This window comes from Stomoxys calcitrans, chromosome 2 (genome assembly GCF_963082655.1).
Source record: "Stomoxys calcitrans chromosome 2, idStoCalc2.1, whole genome shotgun sequence".
NCBI lineage: Eukaryota > Metazoa > Arthropoda > Insecta > Diptera > Muscidae > Stomoxys > Stomoxys calcitrans.
The window spans coordinates 48799240-48825736 of NC_081553.1; the positions used below are offsets into that span (position 1 = coordinate 48799240).

A 26497-nucleotide genomic window follows, 5' to 3' on the forward strand; every position below is an offset into this window, starting at 1 on the left:
CGATGCAGCTCCCATATAAATCGATCTCTCTATTTTACTTCTTGAGCCCCCAAAGGGCGCAAATCTTATTCGAATTGGATGACATTTTACACAGATCTCCAACATATAATTTAATTGTGGTCCAAGCCGGACCATATCTTGATATCGCTCTAATAGCAGAGCAAATCTTTTCTTATATCCTTTTTTTTTTGCCTAAGAAGAGATGCCGGGAAAAGAACTCGACAAATGCGATTCATGGTGGAGGGTATATAAGATTCGGCCCGGCCGAACTTAGCACGCTTTTACTTGTTATTTATGCTTAAGGTATTCAGGTGACTAAAAGAGTGAAAGGCAAGAGAAACGGGGATATTGTCAAAAACCATTATTTTTCATTCTTCTCCCTCAAAACATTCTCTTTAAGTCTAACACCCTCCTCCCCTCTCAAATATCTCCAATTAAAATAATTAACATTTAAATATCCTGCCAGGCTAATTTAATTTTAAAAGTCCATGGCAAAAAAAAAAAGAAATTCATTATTCAAACTGTTCCCCTTGGAGCAATTGTCGTCTTTTATCACCTTGGCCAAAAAGATCTACCACCAAATTGGACCACAATTCATTATGGCCACATTAAAATTTTTATTTTCATAATTTGTATTCACTCACACGGTATATGGCATTCCCACATTGGCATACTGGCTAAGAGAGCACTCACCTCACAGATAAGGTGATATTAATAACCTGACATTTGTCATGCAAGACTAAGAGAACAGGGGAAAAAAAAACCAAAGACTTCTTGGCAACCAAACCCCAGAGACTTTTCACCTTAAAATTTCGTTTGGTTTTCCTTTAACGCAATAAAGGCAATAATTTAGCATTTGATGGCATTTTTATGTCCTATCCCCTATGACAGGAACATAACAAACTATGTACCAAACCTCAAGTATGAAAACATGAAGAAAGAGAGAGAGAGAGAGAGAGACTGAAGTAAAAGGCTAGTCATCGTCATGCTATTTGGTTACTTTATCATCAACGTTCATTCACTCACTCAGTCAGCCAGTCACTCGAATGTCCTCGAAACTTCAACCACTTTGTCACATTTCTCTTAAGAGGAACGTGTCATATCTCATCTTGGTTTGAGCGCCAACTAAGGATGGATGCGCTCACCAACAAAAAAGGCATGTGTCTGCTACTAAGGTCTCAGGGCTGATTATAAGGTATTACATGTACCTTACAGCTCCTACGGGCTCTTCATCATCCCCTGCCCCACAGTTGAACTGTCTCTAGCTCCAAGACAACTTTAGAAGCATTTGTGTCATGTTTAATGGCTGTCGCTATGCTTACGTTTCTTTGGTTGTGTTTTTGGTGTGTTTTTCGTAGTACCGTTGGTAAATAATGCCATTTATGTTGGTAGCTAATGCGATTTTTATACCCTCCACCATAGCAAGGGGGGTATACTAATTTCGTGATTCCCTTTGTAACAAATCGAAATATTGAGCTGAGATCCAACAGAGTATAAATATTCTTGATCGTCTTGGCTTTAAAAGTCGATTTAGGCCTGTTCGTTCGGTCTGTCCCTCTGTCGGCAACGAAATTTTGCACGAATGGGAAATGGGCTATATCGGTCCATGTTTTGATATAGCTGCCATATAAACCGATCCTGGATTTTGACTTCTTGATCCTCATGTATGTTATTTTCATTTCCAAAAACAGTATAAAATATGGTCCAAATCGGCTTATAACCTGATATAGCTCCCATATAAACCGAACTCGGATTTTCACTTCTTGAGCCGCTAGAGGGCGCAACTCTCAACCAATTTGGCTGAATTATTGAATAAAGTAATTTGTTTCTACTTCTTACTACTGCGCCAAGTATGGTTCACACCAGGTTATATTCTGATATAGCTCCCATATATACCGATTTCCGATCTTGACTTCTTGAGCCGATAGAGGGCGCAATTATTGTCAGATTTGACTAAAATTGTGCATGAAGTGTTTTGTTTTAACTTCTAACAACTGCGCCAAGTATGGTTCAAATCGGTTCATTGCCTTATATAGCTCCCATATAAACTGATCTCGGATCTTCACTTCTTGGGCCGCTGGAGGGCGCAATTCTTATCTAATTTGGCTAAAAATTTTCACCAGGTATCTTATTTTTACTTCCAACAACTGTATTTAGTATAGTCCTAATCAATTCATAATCTGATAAAGCTCCCATATAAACCGATCTCGGATATTGACTTCTTCAGCCGCTAGAGGGCGATATTACTGTCCAATTTGGCTGACATTTTGCATGAAGTGTTTTAGTTTGACCATCAACAACTGTGCCAAGTATGGTTCAAATCAGACCATAACGTGATATATCTCCCTTATAAATCGATCTCGCTTATTGAATTCTTAAGCCGCTAGAAGGCGTAATTATTAACCAATTTGGCAACATATTTGCAAGAAGCGTTTTGTTTTAACTTTTAACAACTTCGCCAAGTATGATTCAAATCAGACCATAACCTGATATAGCTTCCATATAAATCGATTTCGGATCTTGATTTTCTTTAACCGCTAGAGGGCGCAATTCTTATATAATTTGGAAGTGTTTGGGGTTGACCATCAACAAGTGTGCCAAGTATGGTTCAAATCGGTTCATTACCTTATATAGCTCCCTTATAAACCGATTTCGGATCTTCACTTCTTGAGCCACTAGAGGGCGCAGTTGTCAATCGTTTTGGCTAAAATTTTTTAATGAAGTAATTAGCTTTCATTTCTAAAAACTACGCCAAGTGTGATTCAAATCTGTTCATAATCTGATATATTTCCCATATATATCGACTTCGGATCTTGACTACTTGAACCGCTAGAGGCCGCCATTCATATCCGATTTGGCCAAAATGTTGCACGCTAGAGGTCGCAATTCTTATCTAATTTGGGTAAAATTTTTCACCAGGGATTTAATTTTTACTACCAACAACTGTGTTAAGTATAGGTCAAATCGGTTCATAAACTGATATAGCTCTCATAAAAACCGATCTCGGGTCTTGACTTCTTGAGCACCTAGAGAGCGCAATTAATAACCGATTTGGCTAAAATTTTGCACGAAGTGTTTGGGGTTGACCATCAACAACTGTGCCAAGTATGGTTAAAATCGGTTCATTACCTTATATATCTCACATATAAACCGAACTCGAATCTTCACTTCTTGAGCAGCTAGAGGGCGCAACTAACTACCGATTTGGTTGAAATTTTGCATGGAGTAGTTTGTTTCAACTTCCAACAAATGCGCCAAGTATGGTTCACACCGGGTTATAAACTGATATAGCTCCCATATATATTTATTTCGCATCTTGACTTCTTGAGCCGCTAGAGGGCGCAACTATCAGCCGATTTGGCTGAAATTTCGCATTAATAATTTTATTTTTACTTCCAAGGAAGTAATCTAATATATCTCCCATATATACCCATCTCGGGTCTTGATTTCTTGAGACGCTAGAGGGCGTAATTATTGTCCGATTTGGCTAAAATTTTGCATGAAGTGTTCTGATTTGACCACCAACAACCATGCGAAGTATGCAGCAAATCGGTCACTATAGAGTGCAATTCGTATCCGATTGGGTTGAAATTTTGCACCAGGTATTTCATTTTTATTTCCAGTGACTGTTTTAAGCATGGTCGAAATCGGTTAGCCGCTAGAGGGCGCAATTACTGACCGATTCGTCTGAGATTTTGCATGAAGAGGTTTGTTTTAACTTCCAACAATTGCGCCTTGAATGATCTACATCTATTCACAACCTAATATAGATCCCATATAAACCCATCACCCGATTTTATTTCTTGAGCCACTGTGGGGTGCAATTCTTATCCGCGTTGGCTGAAATTTTTCTGTTCTCCAACAGCCAAACCAAGTATGGCCCCAATCGGTTCATAACTTGGTACAGCTTAAAGAGTATAGCAAATTCTCATCCATCATCCTTTGTTTGCCTATAAAGAGATAACGACCAAAGAACTTTACAAATGCGATCCATCGCGGAGGGCATAAAAGATTCGGCCCGACCGCACTTAGCATGCTTTTACTTGTTTTTCTCCCATTCATGGCTGTCATCCTTGCTGCAAGTACTCAAATAAATGTTATTTGTGACTGTATTGTGCACATATCCTTATTTCGTTATAAAAAAAGAAGAGCCCTGAAATTCCCGCCTTACAATAATGCCATAATAAGTAATGACAGAGCTGCACAATCTGGGATTTAAAGGTCGTAGTTTCAAATTAATTTCGTGAATTTATGTTTTGGACCTAGTAATTTTTTTGTTCCCTAAAAGTTAATACTCGTATACAGCCGTTTGGTGGAGGGCGTCTATAGGAGGTTTGTGCGCCATATCCCATCAGTCACTTAAGCACAAATTTTAATGAAGCACTCCACTCAAAAATATTTATCACTTGACCTCCCATTGTTTTAAGGGGTCATATAACCCATTGGATGCGATGTTAGGAGGAAAAGCACTACCTTGATTCTTGGACACATAGTTTAATGTCATATTCGTAATTGGCTCCCAAATACCATTCATTTGTTTCTCACATAGCTATGATCGAGTAATATTCCTATTTGGGAGGCTGTTTGGGGGTCGAGCGACCACCAATAAATTGGACCCCATTTTTTATACCATATTCGTAGTCTACTCCCCCATACCTTTCATTTGAGTCCTATATTGATAGATTTGTCCAACATATCTGTTTGGAAGAGTTTTGGGGTTGGACGACCCCTTGAGTACTTGAACCTAATTTTTAATACCACATTCATATTCTACTCTCCAGTACACTTCTCCTTTGATACCCATATTGTCATTATCGGTCCACTTTTGATTTTGGGTGTTGGTAACCCCTTGCGATATCAACAAATATTAAAGCCTATTCCACCTTACTGACCATATTCGTAATCTAATCCCGAATATCGAGGCCACCGTAGCACAGAGATTAGCATGGCCGCCAATGACGCTGGACGCCTGGGTTCGAATCCTGCCGAGACCATCAGAAAAAATTTTCAGCGGTGGTTTTCCCCTCCTAATGCTGGCAACATTTGTGAGGTACTATGCCATGTAAAACTTCTCTCCAAGGAAGTGTCGCACTGCGGCATGCCGTTCGGACTCGACCATAGAAAGAAGGCCCCTTATCATTGAGCTTAAACTTGAATCGGATTGCGCTTATTGATATATGAGAAGTTTGCCCCTATTCCTTAGTGGAATGTTCATGGGCAAAATTTGCAATTTGCATTTTTACCCCGAATATCTTTCATTAGAGTCCCATATTGTCATGGTCGACCATTAATCCTATTTGAGGGGGTTTGGGGTTGAAGCGGCCCTCCGTTATTTGGACTTAATCTTTAATAAGAAATTCATAGTCTACTCCTAAATACCTTTCATTTAAGTCCCATATTGTCCCGATCGCTCTTCTTTTATTTTTGGGACAAACTTTTGTGGAAAGGGGGAGGGTCCGCCCCCCTTGCGATAACAAAAAATTATGCAGCCTATTTCTGCTTCCCACAATCTGTGAACTTTTCAAAGAAATCGGTTTAGTCGTTTTTGAGTCTATACGGAACAAACAAATTTACAAACCCACAACAAACATACAAACACAAATTCATTTTTATACCCACCACCATAGGATGGGGGGCATAATTGAGTCATCCTTTGGCGACACCTCGAAATATTCGTCTAAGAACCCACAAATTATATAAATTTTTGATCATCTCGTCGTTCTGAATGGATTTAGCCATATCCGTCCTTCCGTCCATCTGTCGAAATCACTATAGAGGTCGCACGCGTAAAGCTAGCTGCACAGATACTTAATATCGATGTAGATCGTTGGGGATTGCAAATGGGTCATATCGGTTCAGATTTGGGTATAGCTCCCATATAAACCGATCTCCCTATTTGACTTCTTGAGCCCTTACAAGCCGCAATTTTTGTCCGATTTGGCTGAAATTTTGCATGTAGTGTTCCGTCATGACTTTCAACAAATCAGTCTATAACCGGATATGGCCTATATCGGCTCAGATTTAGATATAGCTCCCAGATAAACCGATCTCCCGATTTGACTTCTTGAGCCCCTGGAAGTCGCAATTTTTGTCCGATTTTGCTGTAATTTCGCATGTAGTGTTCAGGTATAACTTTCAACAACTATGTTAAGGTACGGTCCAAATTGGTCTATAACCGGATATAGCTCCCATATAAACCGATCTCCCGATTTGACTTCTTGAGCCTCTGGAAGCCGCAATTTTTGTCCGATTTGGCTGAAATTTTGCACGTAGTGTTCCGTTATGACTTTCAACAACTGTGCCAACTACGGTTCAAATCGGTCTATAACCGGATATAGCTCCCATATAAACCAATCTCACGATTTGACTTCTTAAGCCCCTGGAAGCCGCAATTTTTGTTCGATTTGGCTGAAATTTTGCATGTAGTGTTCCGTTACGACTTTCAACAACTGTGTAAACTACGGTCCAAATTGGTCTATAACCGGATATCGCTCCCATATAAACCGATCTCCCGATTTGACTTCTTGAGCCCCTGGAAGCCGCAATTTTTGTCCGATTTAGCTGAAATTTTGCATGTAGTGTTTAGTTATGACTTTCAACAACTGTGTCAACTACGGTACAAATCGGTCTATAACCGGATATAGCTCCCATATAAACCGATCTCCCGATATGACTTTTTGAACCCTTACAAGTCGCAATTTTAATCCACTTTGACAGAAATTTTGCATGTAGTGTTCTGTTATGACTTTTAACAATTGTGCCAACTACGGTCCAAATCGATCTATAACCGGATGAGGCTCCCATATAAACCGATCTCCCGATATGACTTTTTGAGCCCTTACAAGCCGGAATTTTAATCCACTTTGACAGAAATTTTGCATGTAGTGTTCTGTTATGACTTTTAACAATTGTGCCAACTACGGTCCAAATCGATCTATAACCGGATATAGCTCCCATATAAACCGATCTCACGATTTGACTTCTTGAGCCTCTGGAAGCCGCAATTTTTGTCAGATTTGGCTATAATTTCGCATGTAGTGTTCGGTTATGACTTTTAACAACTGTGTCAACTAAGGTTCAAATCGGTTTATAACCGGATATAGCTCCCATATAAACCGATCTCCCGATTTGACTTCTTGAGCCCCTGGAAGCCGCAATTTTTGTCTGATTTTTCTCAAATTTTGCAATTGGTGTTTTTTTATGAATTCCAACAACTGTGTCAACTACGACCCAAATCGGTCTATAACCGGATATAGCTTCCATATAAACCGTTCGACCGATTTGACTTCCTGAGCCTTTACAAGCCGAAATTGTTGTCCGATTTGGCTGAAATTTTTTATGTAGAGTTCTGTTATGACTTTCAACAACTGTGTCAACTTCGGTCCAAATCGGTCTATAACCGGGTATAGCTCCCATATAAACCGATCTCCCGATTTGACTTCTTGAGCCCCAGGAAGCCGAAATTTTTGCCCGATTTGGCAGAAATTTTGCATGTAGTGTTCCGTTATGACTTTCAACAACTGTGTCAACTACGGTTCAAATCGGTCTATAACCGGATATAGCTCCCATATAAACCGATCTCAAGATTTGACTTCTTGAGCCCCTGGAAGCCGCAATTTTAATCCGCTTTGACAGATATTTCGCATGTAGTGTTCTGTTATGACTTTCAACAACTGTGCCAACTACGATCCAAATCGATCTATATCCGGATATTGCTTCCATATAAACCGACCACCCGTTTTAACTTCTTGAGCCTCTGGAAGCCGCAATTTTTGTTCGATTTGGCTAAAATTTTGCACTTGGAGTTTTTTTATGACTTCAAACATCTGTTTCGAGTACGTTCAAAATCAGTCTTTAACCTGATATAGCTCCCATATAAACCGATCTCCGGCTTAAATTTTGCCTTGTTCGGTTCCTAGAAGCTTTAATTTTTGCTGGTTTGATTAATGTTTGGTATGTAGAATAAAATTATGCCCTACAACTTAGCTAATTTTACACACATTTTTAGCAGAATCCATGGTGGTTGGTTCCCAAGGTTCGACTCGGTCGAACCTAGCACGCTTTTACTTGTTATATTTGTAGATAGATAGAATATAAAAGTTTTTCTGCTTCACGGGGCCTTCTTTAACTGAAGAGCCTTATATTGCCTTTGTCGTTATATAACTCCTGTTTTGGGGCACTATGGGGTGGAGACATTTCACATTGAATTTGGATGTCGATTTCGTTCTCTACTTCCAAATACCTTTCTTCTGAAGCCTTTATTGCCATGATGGGTAACTATGTACGGTTAAAGGCATATTCAAGGGGTAGGGTGTCCCCCAGAATTTAGTACAAACGTTGTGTATTAGACATTAAAGTACAGCTTTTCTATTTGAATTGTGATTTCAATTGGCTTTTCTTGTTTTTTTTTTTCTCAAATCTTTGCTTTCCAAGACCCATTTCTAAGAAATGAAGGCAGCCAAGCATATGTCGATTGTATGTCGTTCGCTTGTACGCGATTATCATTATCATTTGCTGTCATTGTTGATTGTCTGAGAGTATTAGAGTGTATTAGTGTGTATATGTTTGTGTGTACGTATAGAGGAGCTTATTATAAATATGCATAAGCCATAAGCCCATTTCATTTCCGGTTGTTTTGTGTCGTTTTGTTGTTGTTGGCTTATTAAGAATTTACCTACAAACCTAATATACTCTTTACAAGTACATATCTCTATCCATTCATTTCTCCTATACATTATTAACCTTGTTTTTAAAAGATTAGGAAGCATAAAACATTAATGCCATTGTACATGTATTTTGTGTTGTTCAACCATACCTGGACATATGTATGTAGCATACAAGGACATTGTCTAAATGTCTTATACTCATACACCCATATCAACATTCCACATAAGAGAGAGATCAAGTTTTCTTGTAGGCATGAGGGCAGAGAAGAAAAAAAAACAAAACTAGACAATGATGGTATGCCTTTGAATAAAGAATTGTTTACATTAAATATGATGGCTTTAAAAAAATAACATTTAAATATAATACCCACAAAAAAGGTTGATTTTTTTCAGCTTCCAAGTCCTTTTTTATATGTTCTATGCATTTTTCTACTTTTTCACTATTTAAATGAAATATGCCTAACTATAAGGTTCATACAAGTTGAATTGTGTCGTTATTTCCATTTCAGTCTGCACTTCACTTCTCTCCTCCCCCTACTCAGGCCTTTTGTCATTTTCCTCCAGATTATCCTTTGAAACATGCAAATATGTGCAATTTTCCTCAACCATAGTGGTACGAGTTTCATTCACCCCAATGTTAATCAGCTCAGAAAATAAAAGCACGTTCCACTTGGAAATGCTTAACACGCACGCAACATAAGAAATTCCTTTTTTTTTTGTGAGTCGTTTGTGTTTTTTTTTTTTGTTGTTTTCCTTTTCTCCAATAATGACGTTCTTTTACATTTTAAGGTCATAAATATTGCGAATGGAGGAAAATTTAGTTGGCCTTATATGTATTTGTACAAATAGGGAAGTCTGGGGTTGCTTTAAGCCTTTGAGAGAAGAAAGAAAAAAAAACACACAACAAAACGGAAATCCGTTTATCGATAAAAGCCTATATAAATTTAATTGAGGAAAATATCAAAAACAGGCTAATGGCCGATTTAAGGGCAGGAGAAAGAGATTTAAGTATCCCTAAGGTATTAAAGTTTGATATGGATTATTTTCAACAAAAAAAAAACATTCAAAATAAAGAAAACAAAATCAAGAAAAAATGTTTGACGATTTTTCTAAATTTCTACAGAATTTAAATTTTGACACAATTTGTACAAAAAACAAGTAAAAGCATGCTAAGTTCGGGCCGGCCGAATCTTGGCAACCCACCATCATGGATTCTGCAAAAAAATTTATAAAAAAAAATTTTGTTGAAGGGCTGAAGAAGTCAAATCGGGAGATCGCTTTATATGGGGGCTATATCAGGTTATTGCCCGATTTAGACCGTACTTGACACAGTTATTGAAGGTCACAGCAGAATACTACATGCAAAATTTCAGCCAAATCGGGCAAATATTGCAGCTTGTAAGGCCTCAAGAAGTCAAATCAGGAGATGGGTCTATATGGGGGCTATATCAGGTTATTGACCGATTTGGACCGTACTAAAGAAAGTTATTGAATGCCACAACAGAACACTACATGCAAAATTTCAGCCAAATCGGGCAAATATTGCGGCTTTCCAGGCCTCAAGAAGTCAAATCGGGAGATCGGTCTATATGGGGGCTATATCAGGTTATTGACCGATTTACACCATAGTAAGCAGTGTTATTAAAAATCATAACAGAACACTATATGCGACACTGCAGCCAAATCGAGCAAAAATTGCGGCTTGTAAGGGCTCAAGAAGTCAAAACGGGAGATCGGTTTATATAGGGGCTATATCAAGTTATAGGCCGATTTGGACCGTACTTGGCATAGTTGTTGGAAGTCATAACGGAACACCATGTGGAAAATTTCAGCCGAATCGGACAAATTTTGCGGCTTCCAGGGGCTCAAGAAGTCAAATCGGGAGATAGGTTTATATAGGGGCTATATCAGGTTATGGACCAATTTGGACCGTAGTTAACACAGTTGTTGGAAGTCATAACAGAACACTACGTGCAAACTTTCAGCCTAAACGGATAAAAATTGCGGTTTGTAATAGCTCAAGAAGTCAAATCGGGAGATCGGTTTATATGGGAGCTATATCCGGTTATAAACCGATTTGGACCGTAGTTGACACAATTGTTGAAAGTCATAACTTAACACCACATGCAAAATTTCAGCCAAATCGGATAAAAATTGTGATTTCCATGGGCTCAAGGATTCAAATCGGGAGATCGGTTTATATAGGGGCTATATTAGGTTATTGACCCATTTGGACCATAACAGGCACAGTCGTTGGAAGTCATAACAGAACACCATGTGGAAATTTTCAGCCAAATCGGACAAATATTGCGACTTCCAGTGGCTCAAGAAGTCAAATCGGGAGATCGGTTTATATGGGGGCTATATCAGGTTATGGACTGATTTGGACCGTAGGTAACACAGTTGTTGGAAGTCATAACAGAACACTACGTGCAAAATTTCAGCCAAATCGGACAAAAATTGCGGCTTGTAATAGCTCAAGAAATATATGGGGGCAATATCAGGTTATTGACCGATTTGGACCGCACTTGGCATAGTTGTTGAAAGTGATAACGGAACTCTACATGCAAAATTTCAGCCAAATCGGATGAAAGTTGCGGCTTCCAGAGGCTCAAGGAGTCAAATCGGGAGATCGGTTTATATGGAAGCTACATCAGGTTATAAACCGATTTCGACCGTAGTTGACACAGATATTGAAAGTCATGACGGAACACTACATGAAATTGCGACTTTTAAGGGCTCAATAAGTCAAATCGAAGGATCGGTTTATGTGGGAGCTATATCAGGTTATAGATCGATTTCGACTGTAGTTGGCACACTTGTTAAAAGTCATGACGGAACACCTCATGCAAAATTTCAACCAAATCGGACAAAAATTGCGGCTTTTAAGGGCTCAAGAAGTCAAATCGAAGGATCGGTTTATGTGGGAGCTGTATCAGGTTATAGACCGATTTTAACTGTACTAGACACAGGTATTGAACACGAAATTGATACTCACTTCCAGGATCAAGGTTCTGGCGGTCCACCCCTCCCGCAAAATACCCCTCAAACAGGACCTTTTTGCTGGTCGTGGCAATATGGGGCTCAAATGAAAGGTATTTGGGAGTAGAATACGAATCTGATATCTAAATGTGGGACCAAGTCTTTGGGGACCGCCCTCTACCAAAACAGCCCCCAAAAGGTATTTGAGATAAAAAAAAAACAAATTTGAGATCCAATTTTAAGGCCAATTGTATGGGGGTCGCCTCATCCCATAAACTCCTCTTAAACCAATGGCAATATGAGGTTTAAATAACTGGTATTTGAGAGTAGAGCACGATGCTGATATTTTTTTAGGGCTAAGTGTTTGTGGGACTACCCCACTCCCCAAAATACCGAACTTAAATATTGACAAAATTTCCTATAGAAAATATAAGTTTGAAAAAATATTAAAAGGATTTTGTGGGTTCAATTTCTTTTCTATTTTCCATGAATAAATATTATAACAGAAGAGAATGATTTCACTTGTCCCTCACTTTCAACTCAGTTGACTATTCTTCAATTTTTCAAATCGAAAAACTCCAAAGCATTTCAAATGAAAAGCCTTAAGTGTCCTTCAAACACTCATTTAGCACTACTAATGCGTCTACTACTGAACCCCCACACACAAACACACACACACATTCCTTCCTTTTTACCCAATTACAAATGGCCATCAACTTGTTTTAAATTACTCTGTTCAAACAAAGCAGAAAAAGGATTGCCTACATTTAGGTGCTTAGTGCTTAGACAACACTAAAATTGTATACTTTGTGAATGAGGCATGCACTCTAACTATGCATACCAATTTAGTAGAAAACAAGGTTGTTTAAAGTGGAAACATTCTTACACGCATGCAAAAATATTTGATAGACCATAATAAAGTGAAGCCTTAGAGTGGCCACTACACACATTTATCACAATTAATCTCTTAACATAAATTACATTTAAGACCTGACTGAAAAATAGCAACAAAAACAAAACGGTAAGCACAAAAACAACAGCCAGCAAGCAACTGGAACCTCAATGTGATTAATGTCTTAATTTGCAACTGAATTGTTCTTTTAAAGCGCCCCAAACCGACAAACAAACAACAGTGAAAGGCAATAAGTTCGTTTGAAAGGCAAAAAAAAAAAATCGAGTTTTTCAAAAACCACAAATGCCTCAGAAATACAACCATACACTCGTGCTTACTCAAGTATGCACTTTGGAAAAAAATGTAAAAATAAGTCAAATTTGGCTTAGCGAAGAAACTTTTTCACAAAATTTCATTTCAATTTTTGACAAAAATTTCGATAATAACGAAATTTTGACAAAATTTCCTATGGTAATGATTGTTAGACAAAATTTGCTATAGCACTGAAATGGTGATGGAATTTCCTATAGCAACGAAATGTTGACAAAATTTCCCGTAACAACGAAATTTTAACAAAATTTTCGATAACAACAAAATTTTCGATAACAACAAAATTTTCGATAACAACAAATTTTTGACCAAATTTTCGATAACAACCAAATTTAGACAAAATTTTCGATAACAACGAAATTTTGAAAAAATTTCCCAGAAAACAACGAAATTTTGACAAAGTTTCCTACAACAAAGATTTTTGGACAAAATTTCCTAAACAAAAATTCCGATAACAACGAAATTTTGACAAAATTTTCGATATCAACGACATTTTGACAATATATCTTACAATAACGAATTTTTGACGAAATTTTGACAAAATTTTCGATAGCAACGAAATTTTGACAAAATATCCTATAACAACGAAATTTTAACAAAATTTTCGATAACATCGAAGTTTGGACAAATTTTTCTATAACAACGAAATTTTTCGATTCTTTAACAAAATATCCTATAACGAAATTTTGACAAAATTTTCGATAACATCGAAGTTTTGACAAATTTTCCTATAACAACGAAATTTTGACAAAACTTTCGATAACAACGAAATTTTGACAAATTTTCGATAACAACGAAATTTTGGAAAAATTCCGATAATAACGACATATTGACAATTTCTCCTACAATAACGAAATTTTGACAAAATTTCCTATAACAACGAATAAAACACGAAATATTGAAAATTTTCGATAACAACAAAATTTTAAAAAATTTCCGATAACAAATAAATGTTGACAAAAATTTCCTATGGAATTATATTTTGAAAATAATAATAATCGATAATAACGAAATTTTGACAAAACTTCCTACAACAACGAAATTTAGAAAAAATTACCTAAAACTAAATTTTCTTTAACAATGACATCTTGACAAAATTTCCTATAACAACGAAATTTTGACAACATTTCCTATAACAAAGATCTTTGGAAAAAATTTCCTATAAAAACGAAATTTTTACAAGATTTTTGATAACAACGAAATTTTGACACAATTTCGATAGCAACGAAATTTTGACAAAATTCCGATAACATCGACATTTTGACAATATATCCCACGGTAACGAATTTTTGACAAAATTTTCTACAACAACGATATGTTGACATTATTTCCTATAACAACAAAAAACGAAATTTTGACAAAATTTCCTAAACAGCGAAATTTGGACAAAATTTTCTTTAACAATGATATCATGAAAAAATTTCATATAACGACGAAATTTTGACATTTCGTATAACAAAGATCTTTGGAAAAAATTTCAAACAACATCGAAGTTTTGACAAAATTTTCGATAACAACAAAATTTTAACAAAATTTTCTATAACAGCAAAATTTTAACAAAATTTCCTATAACAATGAAATTTTTACAAAATTTTCGATAACAATGAAATTTTGACAAAATTTTCGATAACAATGAAATTTTGACAAAATTTTCTATAGCAACGAAATTTTGAAAAAAGATCCGACAGCAACGAAATTTTGACAAAATTTCCGATAATAACGACATTTTGCCAATATATCCTACAATAGCGAAATTTTGACAAAATTTTCTACAACAACGAAATTTTGATAACAACGAAGTTTTGATAACAACGAAGTTTTGAAAAAATTTTCGATAACGACGAAATTTTGACAAAAATTCCGATAACAACAACATTTTGACAATATATCCTAAAATAACGAAATTTTTACAAAATTTCCTATAGCGACGAAATTTTTAAAAATTTTCGATAACAAAATTTTGAAAAAATTCCCGTTAAAGAAATTGGGACAAAAATTTCTTATTGAATTATATATTTTAAAATAATAACGAAAATAATAATTATGGATAACAATGAAAATTTTGACAAAACTTCCTACAACAACGAAGTTTTGAAAAAATTTCCTAAAACAACGAACTTATGAAAATATTTCGAAAAAACATCGAAATTTTGGAAATAAATTCCCAAAAACAACGAAATTTTGGCAAAATTTCCTATTAAAAAAATCTTTGGACAAAATTTCCTATAACAGCGAAATTTTTACAAAATTTCCTATAGCGAAGAAATTTTGAAAATTTTTCGATAACAAAATTTTGAAAAAATTTCCGATAACAAAAAAATTAAAAAAAAAATTCTTATGGAATTATATTTTGAAATATTCCCTTTAGAAATAAAAGTAACCAAATTTCGTATACCAACGAAATTTGGACGAAATTTGCTTCACATTTCCAAAACCACCAAGATGTTGATAAAATTTCACAAAATATGCCTTTTAATTTTGAAAAAAAAAAATTTTTGAAAAAAAAAAATTCGTAAAGAAAAGAAATTTTTACACAATTTTCTATAGGAATCGTGTCAAAATTTCCTTTGGCATTTAAATTGTGACAATATTTGCTGGATTAACAAAATTTTCACTTCATTTTCTACAGAAACTCAATTTTGACTAAATTTTTATTTTGACAAAATATCAAAAAAATGTTTCAAAATTTTTTTTAGAAATAAAATTTTAAAAAAACTTTTTTAGAAATCAAATGTTAACAACATATCCTTTGCCAAGGGAATTTTGACAACATTTCCTATGGCAATGAAATTTTCTAAAGCAATGAATTTTTGCCAAAATTTCCTATATTAACCAAATTTTTTACCATATTTCAACAAAAATTCCAATAGAAAGAAATTTTGACAAAATATCCTGCACCACAAAACTGTTGACAAAAATTTCCCCAACAAAGACGTTTGGAAAAATTTGGTTTAAAGTTTCACTATATTCAGTTTTTGGTTCATAAAGCCATTAATTTTTTTGTGTGCAACTTTTCACTCACACTACCTCACTCACATTTATACTCATTTTAAAAAGTGTAAATTACTTTACTGCATTATCGAAGGCAGCAACAACAACAACAGCAACGCAAGCAACAAAAATACCTTACATTAATAGCAGTCCATATATTTTTTTCTCCTGACTTTATTCACGAACGTTTGTTTGTTTGTTTTTTGAAAAGAACCAAAAAGAAAGAACCTCAACCAACCGACAACAAACGGTGGCAAAGTATTTGCAACATGCAACCATCATTCATCACAATTCAGACATACCGCTTGCCACATAGCCGTAAATACAATATTTCCTCAGTTCAACTCGGCTCAGCTCAACTCAGCCCAGCTCTGGCACTAAAATCAAAGAAGAACAAGTAAAAAGGCGTTAAGTTCGGCCGGGCCGAACTTTGGATACCCACCACCTCGGGTATATATGAAAACCACCTTTCATCAAAATTCGGTGAAAATTTCATACCTTGTACTCATATACCTCATACCGATCTGAACTATATACGACACGCATGTCGAAAAGCCGAACATAAGACATTGGGTCAAATTTCAGTGAAATCGGATTATAAATGCGCCTTTTATGGGGCCAAGACTTTAAATCGAGATATCGGTTGCATAAACATGTCGAAGAGCCTAACACAAAGCACTGTCCCAAATTTCGGCGAAATCGGACAATAAATGTCTCTTTTATGGGCCCTAAACCTTAAATCCAGAGATCGGTCTATATGGCAGCTATATTCAAATCTGAACCGATCTGGGCAAAATTGAAGAAGGACGTCGAAGAGCATAACCAAACTCACTGTCTCAAATTTCAGCGACATCGGACAATAAATGCGTCTTTTATGGCCCCAAAACCTAAAACCTAGATATCGGTCTATATGGCAGCTATATCCAAATCTGAACCGATCTGTGCGATATTGCAGAGGTATGTCAAGGGGCTTAACTTAACTCACTGTTCCAAATTTCGGGGACATCGGGCAATAAATGAGCATTTTATAGGCCCAAAACCATAAATCAAGAAATCGGTCTATATGGCAGCTATATCCAAATTTGAACCGATCTGGACCAAATTGAAGAAATGTGTCAAAGGGCCTAACACATCTCTCTGTCCCAAATTTCAGCAAAATCGGATAATGAATGTGGCTATTATGGGCCTTACACCATAAATCGGAGGATCGATCTATATGGCAGCTATATCCAAATCTGGACCGATCTGAGCCAAATCAACGAAGGATGTCGATGGGCCTTACACAATTCACTGCCCCGAATTTCATCAAAATCGGATAATAAATGTGGCTTTTGTGGGCCTAAGACCCTAAACCGGAGGATCGGTCTATATGGGGGCTATATCCAAATCTGAACCGATCTGGACCAAATTAACGAAGGATGTCAAAGGGCCTAAGGCAACTCACTGTCCCAAATTTCAGCGAAATCGGACAATAAATGTGGCTTTTATGGGCCTTAGACCCTAAATCGGAGGATCGGTCTATATGGCAGCTATATCCAAATCTGGACCGATCTGAGCCAAATCAACGAAGGATGTCGATGGGCCTTACACAATTCACTGCCCCGAATTTCATCAAAATCGGATAATAAATGTGGCTTTTGTGGGCCTTAGACCCTAAATCGGAGGATCGGTCTATATGGCAGCTATATCCAAATCTGGACCGATCTGAGCCAAATTGACAAAATATGTCGAAGGGCCTAACACAACTCACTGTCCCAAATTTCAACAAAATCGGATAATAAATGTGTCTTTTATGGGCCTAAGACCCTAAATCGGCGGATCGGTCTATATGGGGGCTATATCAAGATATAGTCCGATATAGCCCATCTTCGAACTTAACCTGCTTATGGACAAAAAAGGAATCTGTGCAAAATTTCAGCTCAATATTTCTATTTTTAAAGACTGTAGCGTGATTTCAACAGACAGACGGACAGACGGACAGACGGACAGACGGACGGACATGGCTAGATCGTCTTAGATTTTTACGCTGATCAAGAATATATATACTTTATAGGGTCGGAAATGGATATTTCGATGTGTTGCAAACGGAATGACAAAATGAATATACCCCCATCCGTCGGTGGTGGGTATAAAAACTCCGACAGCAGTGGTGGCAAAGGCGATTAAATCACACCAACAAAGACTACACACAAATGTCGTTGCAAAATTGTTCAATTTAATGCAGACCACCAACAGGACAACAAAAAGGACAACAACAAGTCCCGCATGAACCAAAGCAATTCCTTCCTTCCTTCCTCACCCACACCACCACTGCCCTTTTTTGTATAGTTTTTCATTATATTGGATGTTTTGTTTTTGCCTTTGTGCCCAAAAACATCCTCAGGAAAGATTGAATGAGTATGGGCATGCATTCATTGCATGGTATGACGAAAAACTTTAAACTTTTCCTATTCATCTACACATTTACAGGACTTAGAAACAATTGGTGCAGTAGAACACTTCTGCAATTGACGTTTGCATTTTGGAGGCGATTTGTATGTGCAGTGAATGTAGGCAAGGGTTATCCGTAACGGGGTTTAGAACTTTTAAATATTTAGAAAATGTTATCCAAAATTTCCCAGGGAAAATAAATTTACCAAATGTTGTCAAGCCTTCATAGCTATAGGAATTTTTGTCAAAATGTTATTGCTATGGGAAATTTTGTAATTGCTTATTATTGCTATAGAAATTTTTTATCAAATTTCTTTTTAAGGGAAATTTTGTCAAAATTTCATTTCTATAGGAAGTTTTTGTCAAAATTTCATTTCTATAGGAATTTTTGTCAAAATTTTTTTTCTATAGAAAATTGTGTCAAAATTTCATTTCTATAGGAAATTTTGTCAAAATTGCATTTTTATAGGAATTTTTGTCAAAATTTCATTTCTATAGGAAGTTTTTGTCAAAATTTTATTTCTATAGGAATTTTTGTCAAAATTTCATTTCTATAGGAAATTTTGTCAAATTTTCATTTCTATAGGAAATTTTGTCAAAATTTCATTTCTATAGGAAATTTTGTCAAAATTTCATTTCTATAGGAAATTTTTCTGAAAATTTCATTTCTATAGGAAATTTTTCTGAAAATTTCATTTCTATAGGAAATTTTTCTAAAAATTTCATTTCTATAAGAAGTTTTGTCAAAATTTCATTTCTAAAGAAAATTGTGTCAAAATTTCATTTCTTAGGAAATTTTATCAAAATTTCATTTCTATAGGAAATTTTGTCAAAATTTCATTTCTATAGGAAATTTTGTTAAAATTTCATTTCTATAGGAAATCTTGACAAAATTTCATTTCTATAAGAAATTCTTCTCAAAATTTCATTTCTATAGGAAATTTTGTCAAAATTTCATTTCTATAGGAAATCTTGTCAAAATTTCATTTCTATAGGAAATTTTTTCAACATTTTATTTCAATATCAAATTTTGTAAAAATTTCATTTCTATAGGAAATTTTATAAAAATTTCATTTCTATAGGAATTTTTTCTCAAAATTTCATTTCTATAGGAAATTTTTCTCAAAATTTCATTTCTTAGGAAATTTTATCAAAATTTCATTTCTATAGAAAATTTTTCTCACAATTTCATTTCTAAAGGAAATTTTGTCAAAAACTGCATTTCTATAGGAATTTTTGCCAAAAATTCATTTCTATAGGAAATTTTTCTCAAAATTTCATTTCTATAGGAAATTTTGTCAAAATTTCATTTTTATAGGAATTTTTGCCAAAATTTCATTTTTATAAAAATTTTTGTCAAAATTTCATTTTATAGGAATTTTTGTCAAAATTTCATTTCTATAGGAATTTTTGTCAAAATTTCTTTTTTGTAGGAATTTTTGTCAAAATTTCATTTCTATAGGAAATTTAGTCAAAATTTCATTTTTATAGCAATTTTTGCCAAAATTTCATTTTTATAGGAATTTTTGTCAAAATTTCATTTCCATAGCAAATTTTGTAAAACTTTATTTTTCCACAATCGGATATTATCCGGCTGCAGACCATAAGGTAATCTGTTTCTATTAAAAATAGAACACAAAAAACCATTGTTTTTTAAAGTTAGACATAATTTGGTTTCTGTAAATTTTTGTGATAAAATTTTGTTTTTACAGGAAATTTCTTCAAATGGTTAATGCCATTGAAAAATTTAATAAAATTTTTTTTCAATTTCGTTGTTATTGAAAAATTTTCGTTTTTTTTTCTTCACTAAGGAAAATTTGTATATGACTAATATATAGCTCTCATATAAACCGACTTCCCATTTTGATTCCTTGAGCCTCTGGAGAGTGCAATTCTTATCGGATTTGGCTTAAATTTTGTACTATGACGTCGTCTAGGACATTTTATGTATGTACCAAGTATGGTTAGGATCGGTCGTACCCCTGTTATAGCTCCCCTATAAACCGATCTCCCGATTTTTCTTCTTTTGCCTCTAGAGGGCGTAATTCTTATCCGATTTTGCTTAAATATGGCACAGTCACTGTATTCATGACCTCTAACAAACGTGCCGTATATGGTCTGAATCGGTTAATAACCCGATATAGCTCCCATATAAACCGATCTCCCGATTCTTATCCGATTTAGCTGAAATTTTGCTCAGCGACTTCTTCTACGCCTTCTATTATACATGCGAAATATGGTCTTAATCAGTCCATAACCTGATATAGCTCCCATACAAACCGAACTCCCCATTTTACTTCTCAAGTCCCTCTAGGGCGTAATTCTTATCCGATTTGGTTGAAATTTTGCACAATTTGATCTACTATTGTCTTTAACATATAACCCTATTATGGCCCGAATAGGTTTATAATCTGACATAACTCCAATCACTTAGCCATTATTATCCATTATTTTTTGTTTGCCTATCCATGGTGGAGCGTATATAAGATTCGGCCCAGGCGAACTTAACACACTTTTACTAGTTTTAATTTTAAGAGTTAATATAAGTTTGATAAATAATTTTGTTTATTTTTGTATTTATATATATTTTCTCTGTTGTTTCAGGTATGTCAATTTACCCTAATAATTAAGGTCTCTTCTATAAATGTAAGTAAGTGCTTTATTATACCCACGTCCGAAGGACCGGGATATATGTTATAAAGATAAGTAGTCTACTCTCAAAGCTCTTTTACTTGAGCTCCATACTCCTAGTTCTGTCTACATGTCCTGTAGGGAGAATTTTGAGGATTAAGTGTTTTCCAGATGACTAGTCCTTGGAGTAATATCAGAATCGTACTTATTTCCAAAAGACTTTTAATGTGATCTGATATTATTAGTGTCGGTCAACATATCCATTCGTGATGTGAGATTTAAGACTCTCTCTCTCTCCCCACTCCACTGTACTCTACTCTACTCTACTCTACTCTACTCTACTCTACTCTACTCTATTCTACTCTACTCTACTCTACTCTACTCTACTCTACTCTACTCTACTCTACTCTACTCTACTCTACTCTACTCTACTCTACTCTACTCTACTCTACTCTACTCTACTCTACTCTACTCTACTCTACTCTACTCTACTCTACTCTACTCTACTCTACTCTACTCTACTCTACTCTACTCTACTCTACTCTACTCTACTCTACTCTACTCTACTCTACTCTACTCTACTCTACTCTACTCTACTCTACTCTACTCTACTCTACTCTACTCTACTCTACTCTATTCTACTCTATTCTACTCTACTCTACTCTACTCTACTCTACTCTACTCTACTCTACTCTACTCTACTCTACTCTACTCTACTCTACTCTACTCTACTCTACTCTACTCTACTCTACTCTACTCTACTCTGCTCTACTCTACTCTACTCTACTCTACTCTACTCTACTCTACTCTACTCTACTCTACTCTACTCTACTCTACTCTACTCTACTCTACTCTACTCTACTCTACTCTACTCTACTCTACTCTACTCTACTCTACTCTACTCTACTCTACTCTACTCTACTCTACTCTACTCTACTCTACTCTACTCTACTCTACTCTACTCTACTCTACTCTACTCTACTCTACTCTACTCTACTCTACTCTACTCTACTCTACTCTACTCTACTCTACTCTACTCTACTCTACTCTACTCTACTCTACTCTACTCTACTCTACTCTACTCTACTCTACTCTACTCTACTCTACTCTACTCTACTCTACTCTACTCTACTCTACTCTACTCTACTCTACTCTACTCTACTCTACTCTACTCTACTCTACTCTACTCTACTCTACTCTACTCTACTCTACTCTACTCTACTCTACTCTACTCTACTCTACTCTACTCTACTCTACTCTACTCTACTCTACTCTACTCTACTCTACTCTACTCTACTCTACTCTACTCTACTCTACTCTACTCTACTCTACTCTACTCTACTCTACTCTACTCTACTCTACTCTACTCTACTCTACTCTACTCTACTCTACTCTACTCTACTCTCTACTCTACTCTACTCTACTCTACTCTACTCTACTCTACTCTACTCTACTCTACTCTACTCTACTCTAGGACGAATGTTTTACCAAGAAAATAATAAAAATTTTTTTCCTATACACATTTTGGCTCAATGGTATTCCTTTCGGCTGTCGCTACTTTCCTAACCTAGAATCCTTTTCCCATTTCTTTTACTCCCACAAATCACTACCATTACTGCGGGTAACACCCCTTTTGTAAATCACCTTTGCCAAATGGCAAAGTTCTTGTTTTCTCATTTCTATGAAAATACAAAAATTTGATTTACATTTAAAACCAAAACTGAGACAAATTCCTAATCCAATGCATAAAACTTTACCCAATAATTTATTGCGTTTTTATCCATTGCATTACTGGCTGCACTCCCTGCCCTTTTGTCACTTCTCGAACATAGCCAATAAATCATATCGAGCTTTGTGTTAACATAACGTGCAAACATATGATTACAGTCAGTGCTAGCCTTAGACATTCTATAAATCACTGCATAACATAGTGTTGAAATTTGTACACACACACACGCAAACACACACCTGAACAAAAGAGTCTAAAGTGAAACAACAGCAAGGCAAAAAAGAACGAAAATTACAAATAATAGGTAGGTGTGCATATAGAAGAAATCCTCTTAGAAGTTATTACGGATGTTCGCTAACCACCATCGCTACTATGATTTTCATAAAAACCTCAACGACAGACGGACTATCATCCTTTTGGGGGGCTTTAACTCATGAGAGGCCATGAGCAGTACTTTGTTTAGCTAAAACAGGGCATAATGTATGATAGTTGGTATAAGAGGGAGTAGTGGAAATGAAAGGCAAAAAGTTGGTAGCGCTTGGGGAAGTCCGCAATCGAAACTTCCTTTAAAAGGCCATACCAGATGAAAGATATATATGGGAGCTATATCTAAATCTGAACTGATTTTTATGAAATTTTGCACACATATTGGGACGTCAAATGAAACATCTCATGCTATATTTGCAAGACGAAAACTGTGGATTTTACCGCGTTAAAAGGCCATATAGGCTGAAAGATATATATGGGAGCTAAATCTAAATAAAAGGAACATAGTGGTACGGGACAACAACTTTGGGTTTGGGTGAGCACCCAATTACGGATGCTGACTGAAGAGGGATTTGAACCCGTCTGCTATGCAGACGATGTTATATTACCTCTAAGGGATAAGGATCCGAACCAGCTATGCAGAAAGGCCTAAAGGTTCTTGCATATGGCATATGACTGGGCTAAACCCAGGGGTCTCAATGTTAACCCCGAGAAGAGTGAAATATGCCTGTTCACGAGGAAGACAAAGTTCCACGTTTCCTCAATAAAACGATTTCGATATCTGACAAGTTCAAATACTTATGGGTTGCCCAAAAAGTAATTGCGGATTTTTTAAAAGAAAGTAAATGCATTTTTAATAAAACTTAGAATGAACTTTAATCAAATATACTTTTTTACTCTTTTTTTCTAAAGCAAGCTAAAAGTAACAGGTGATAACTGACAGAAGAATAAATGCAATTACAGAGTCACAAGCTGTGAAAAAATTTGTCAACGCCGACTTTTTGGGCAACCATAGAAGTGATATTGGATAGGAAACTTCACATTCAGGAGCGTACTGAGAAGGCTCACAGATGTTGAGCACTATACAGACGGGCTGTAGCCTCGAAATTGGGCCTGAATCCGAGGATAGTCCACTGGCTCTACATAAGAGTGATTAGACCAATGCTTATTTACGCCTCAGTAGTTTGGTGGACTGCTATGGAGAAAAAGTGCAATGTAAGGACCATACAAAAAGTTCAGAGAGTATGTTGTCTTGACATAGGCGTAGCGATTAGGACCGTGCTCACAAGGGCACTGCAGACTATTCTAGATATCCAACCCATTGACATACAGATTTAATGCGAGGCAGCCACTGCGGCTATCAGACTAAAGGCGATTAGAGGATGGATTGAGGATAAGAGCAGCTCATACCATCGGGGTATAATCGAGGTGATGATAGGAAACCAGGAGGGAAGGGGTTCCCGATCGGATACCAGAGACTACACTTGAGGCCGAGTGCGAGGCACTGCTGCCACCGGCACAGTCTTGGACTGACGGAGCCCTAGTATTGCCGGAGATCCGGCCGATTACGGAAAGCTTGAGGTGTTATGGTACTAACGCGCTGACTTCGGGTGTGAACATCAATTTTGCTCACGAACATTCCACTAAGGAACAGGGGCAAATTTCTCACATATCAATGAGCGCAATCCGATTCAAGTTTAAGCTCAATGATAGGGGGCCTACCTTTTACAGCCGAGTCCGAACGGCGTGCCGCAGTGCGACACCTCTTTGGAGAGAAGTTTTACATGACATAGTACCAGAAGAGTAGTACAAATGTTGCCAGCATTAGGAGGGGAAAACCACCAGTGCGCAATTCTTATCCGATTGGAATGAAATTTTGCACGGCGTGTTTTGTTGTGATATTCAACAACTTTGCCAAGTATGGTTCAAATCGGTCCATGTTTTGATATAGCTGCCATATCAACCGATCTTGGGTCTTGACTTCTTGAGCCTCTTGAGTGCGCAATTCCTATCCGATTGGAATGAAATTTTGCACGACGTGTTTTGTTATGATATCCAAGAACTCTGCCAAGTATGGTTCCAATCGGTCCATAACCTGATATAGCTGCCATATAAACCGATCTTGGGTCTTGACTTCTAGCCTCTTGAGTGCGCAATTCTTATCCGATTGGAATGAAATTTTGCACGACGTGTTTTGTTATGATATCCAACAACTGTGCCAAGTATGGTTCAAATCGGTCCATAACCTGATATAGCTGACTTATACACCGATCTGGGATCTTGACTTCTTGAGCCTGTAGAGGTCCCAATTATTATCCGATTTGCCTGAAATTATGTACTACGGATCCTCTTATGACCATCAACATACGTGTTTATTATGATATGAATCGGTCTATAGCCCGATACAGCTCCCATATAAATCGATCTCTCTGCTTTACTTCTTGAGCCCCCAAAGGGCGCAATTCTTATACGAATTGGCTGACATTTTACACAGGTCTCCAACATGTAATAATATAATAATAGCAGAGCAAATCTTTTCTTATATCCTTTTTTGCCTAAGAAGAGATGCCGGGAGAAGAACTCGGCAAATGCGATCCATGGTGGAGGGTATGTAAGTTTCGGCCCGGCCGAACTTAGCACGCTTTTACTTGTTTCTGTTGGTCTCGCCAGGATTCGAACTCAGGCGTTCAGCGTCATAGGCAGACATGCTTACGTCTGCGCTACGGTGGCCTAAGACCCCATAAAGTATTTATATTCTTGATCGTCATGAAATTTTAATTCCATCTGTCCATCCGTATGTCCGTCCGTCTGCCGTCTGTCTGTCCGTCCGTCTGTCTCTCTTTCCGTCTGTCTGTCCTTCCATCCGTACGTCCGTCTGTTCGTCCGTTTGTTCGTCCGTCTGTTCGTCCGTCCTTCCGTCCGTCCGTCCTTCCGTCCGTCCTTCCGTCCGTCCTTCCGTCCGTCCTTCCGTCCGTCCTTCCGTCCGTCCTTCCGTCCGTCCTTCCGTCCGTCCTTCCGTCCGTCCTTCCGTCCGTCCTTCCGTCCGTCCTTCCGTCCGTCCTTCCGTCCGTCCTTCCGTCCGTCCTTCCGTCCGTCCTTCCGTCCGTCCTTCCGTCCGTCCTTCCGTCCGTCCTTCCGTCCGTCCTTCCGTCCGTCCTTCCGTCCGTCCTTCCGTCCGTCCTTCCGTCCGTCCTTCCGTCCGTCCTTCCGTCCGTCCTTCCGTCCGTCCTTCCGTCCGTCCTTCCGTCCGTCCTTCCGTCCGTCCTTCCGTCCGTCCTTCCGTCCGTCGTCTGTCCGTCCGTCCGTCCGTCTTTCCGTCCGTCCGTCCGTCCATCCGTCTGTCCTTCCATCCGTCTGTCCGTCCATCCGTCCGTCCGTATTAGTGTAGGTCGGTTGGGATTGGATCCTCGCACAAGTATGTCCATCCTTCCTCCATCTCATGGATATGCTGCTACGAGCAAAATATATCTCCCTTAGCCATGGAGCCAGTCTAACACTTTTTTATTAGTGCAGCACATTGAGATTTCAATAGCAAAGCACTTATTACGGTCTGGCAACTTAATTAAATTTCGGACGTGT

The 26497-nt window shown here is 37.0% G+C and overlaps 1 protein-coding gene across 3 annotated transcripts in view; it reads left to right on the forward strand.

Annotated features, from left to right (window-relative positions):
- LOC106087032 (protein toll) overlaps window positions 1-26497 on the forward strand; it is a 472358-nt gene that overhangs the window by 237375 nt on the left and 208486 nt on the right. The gene's annotated exons all lie outside the window — the stretch shown is intronic.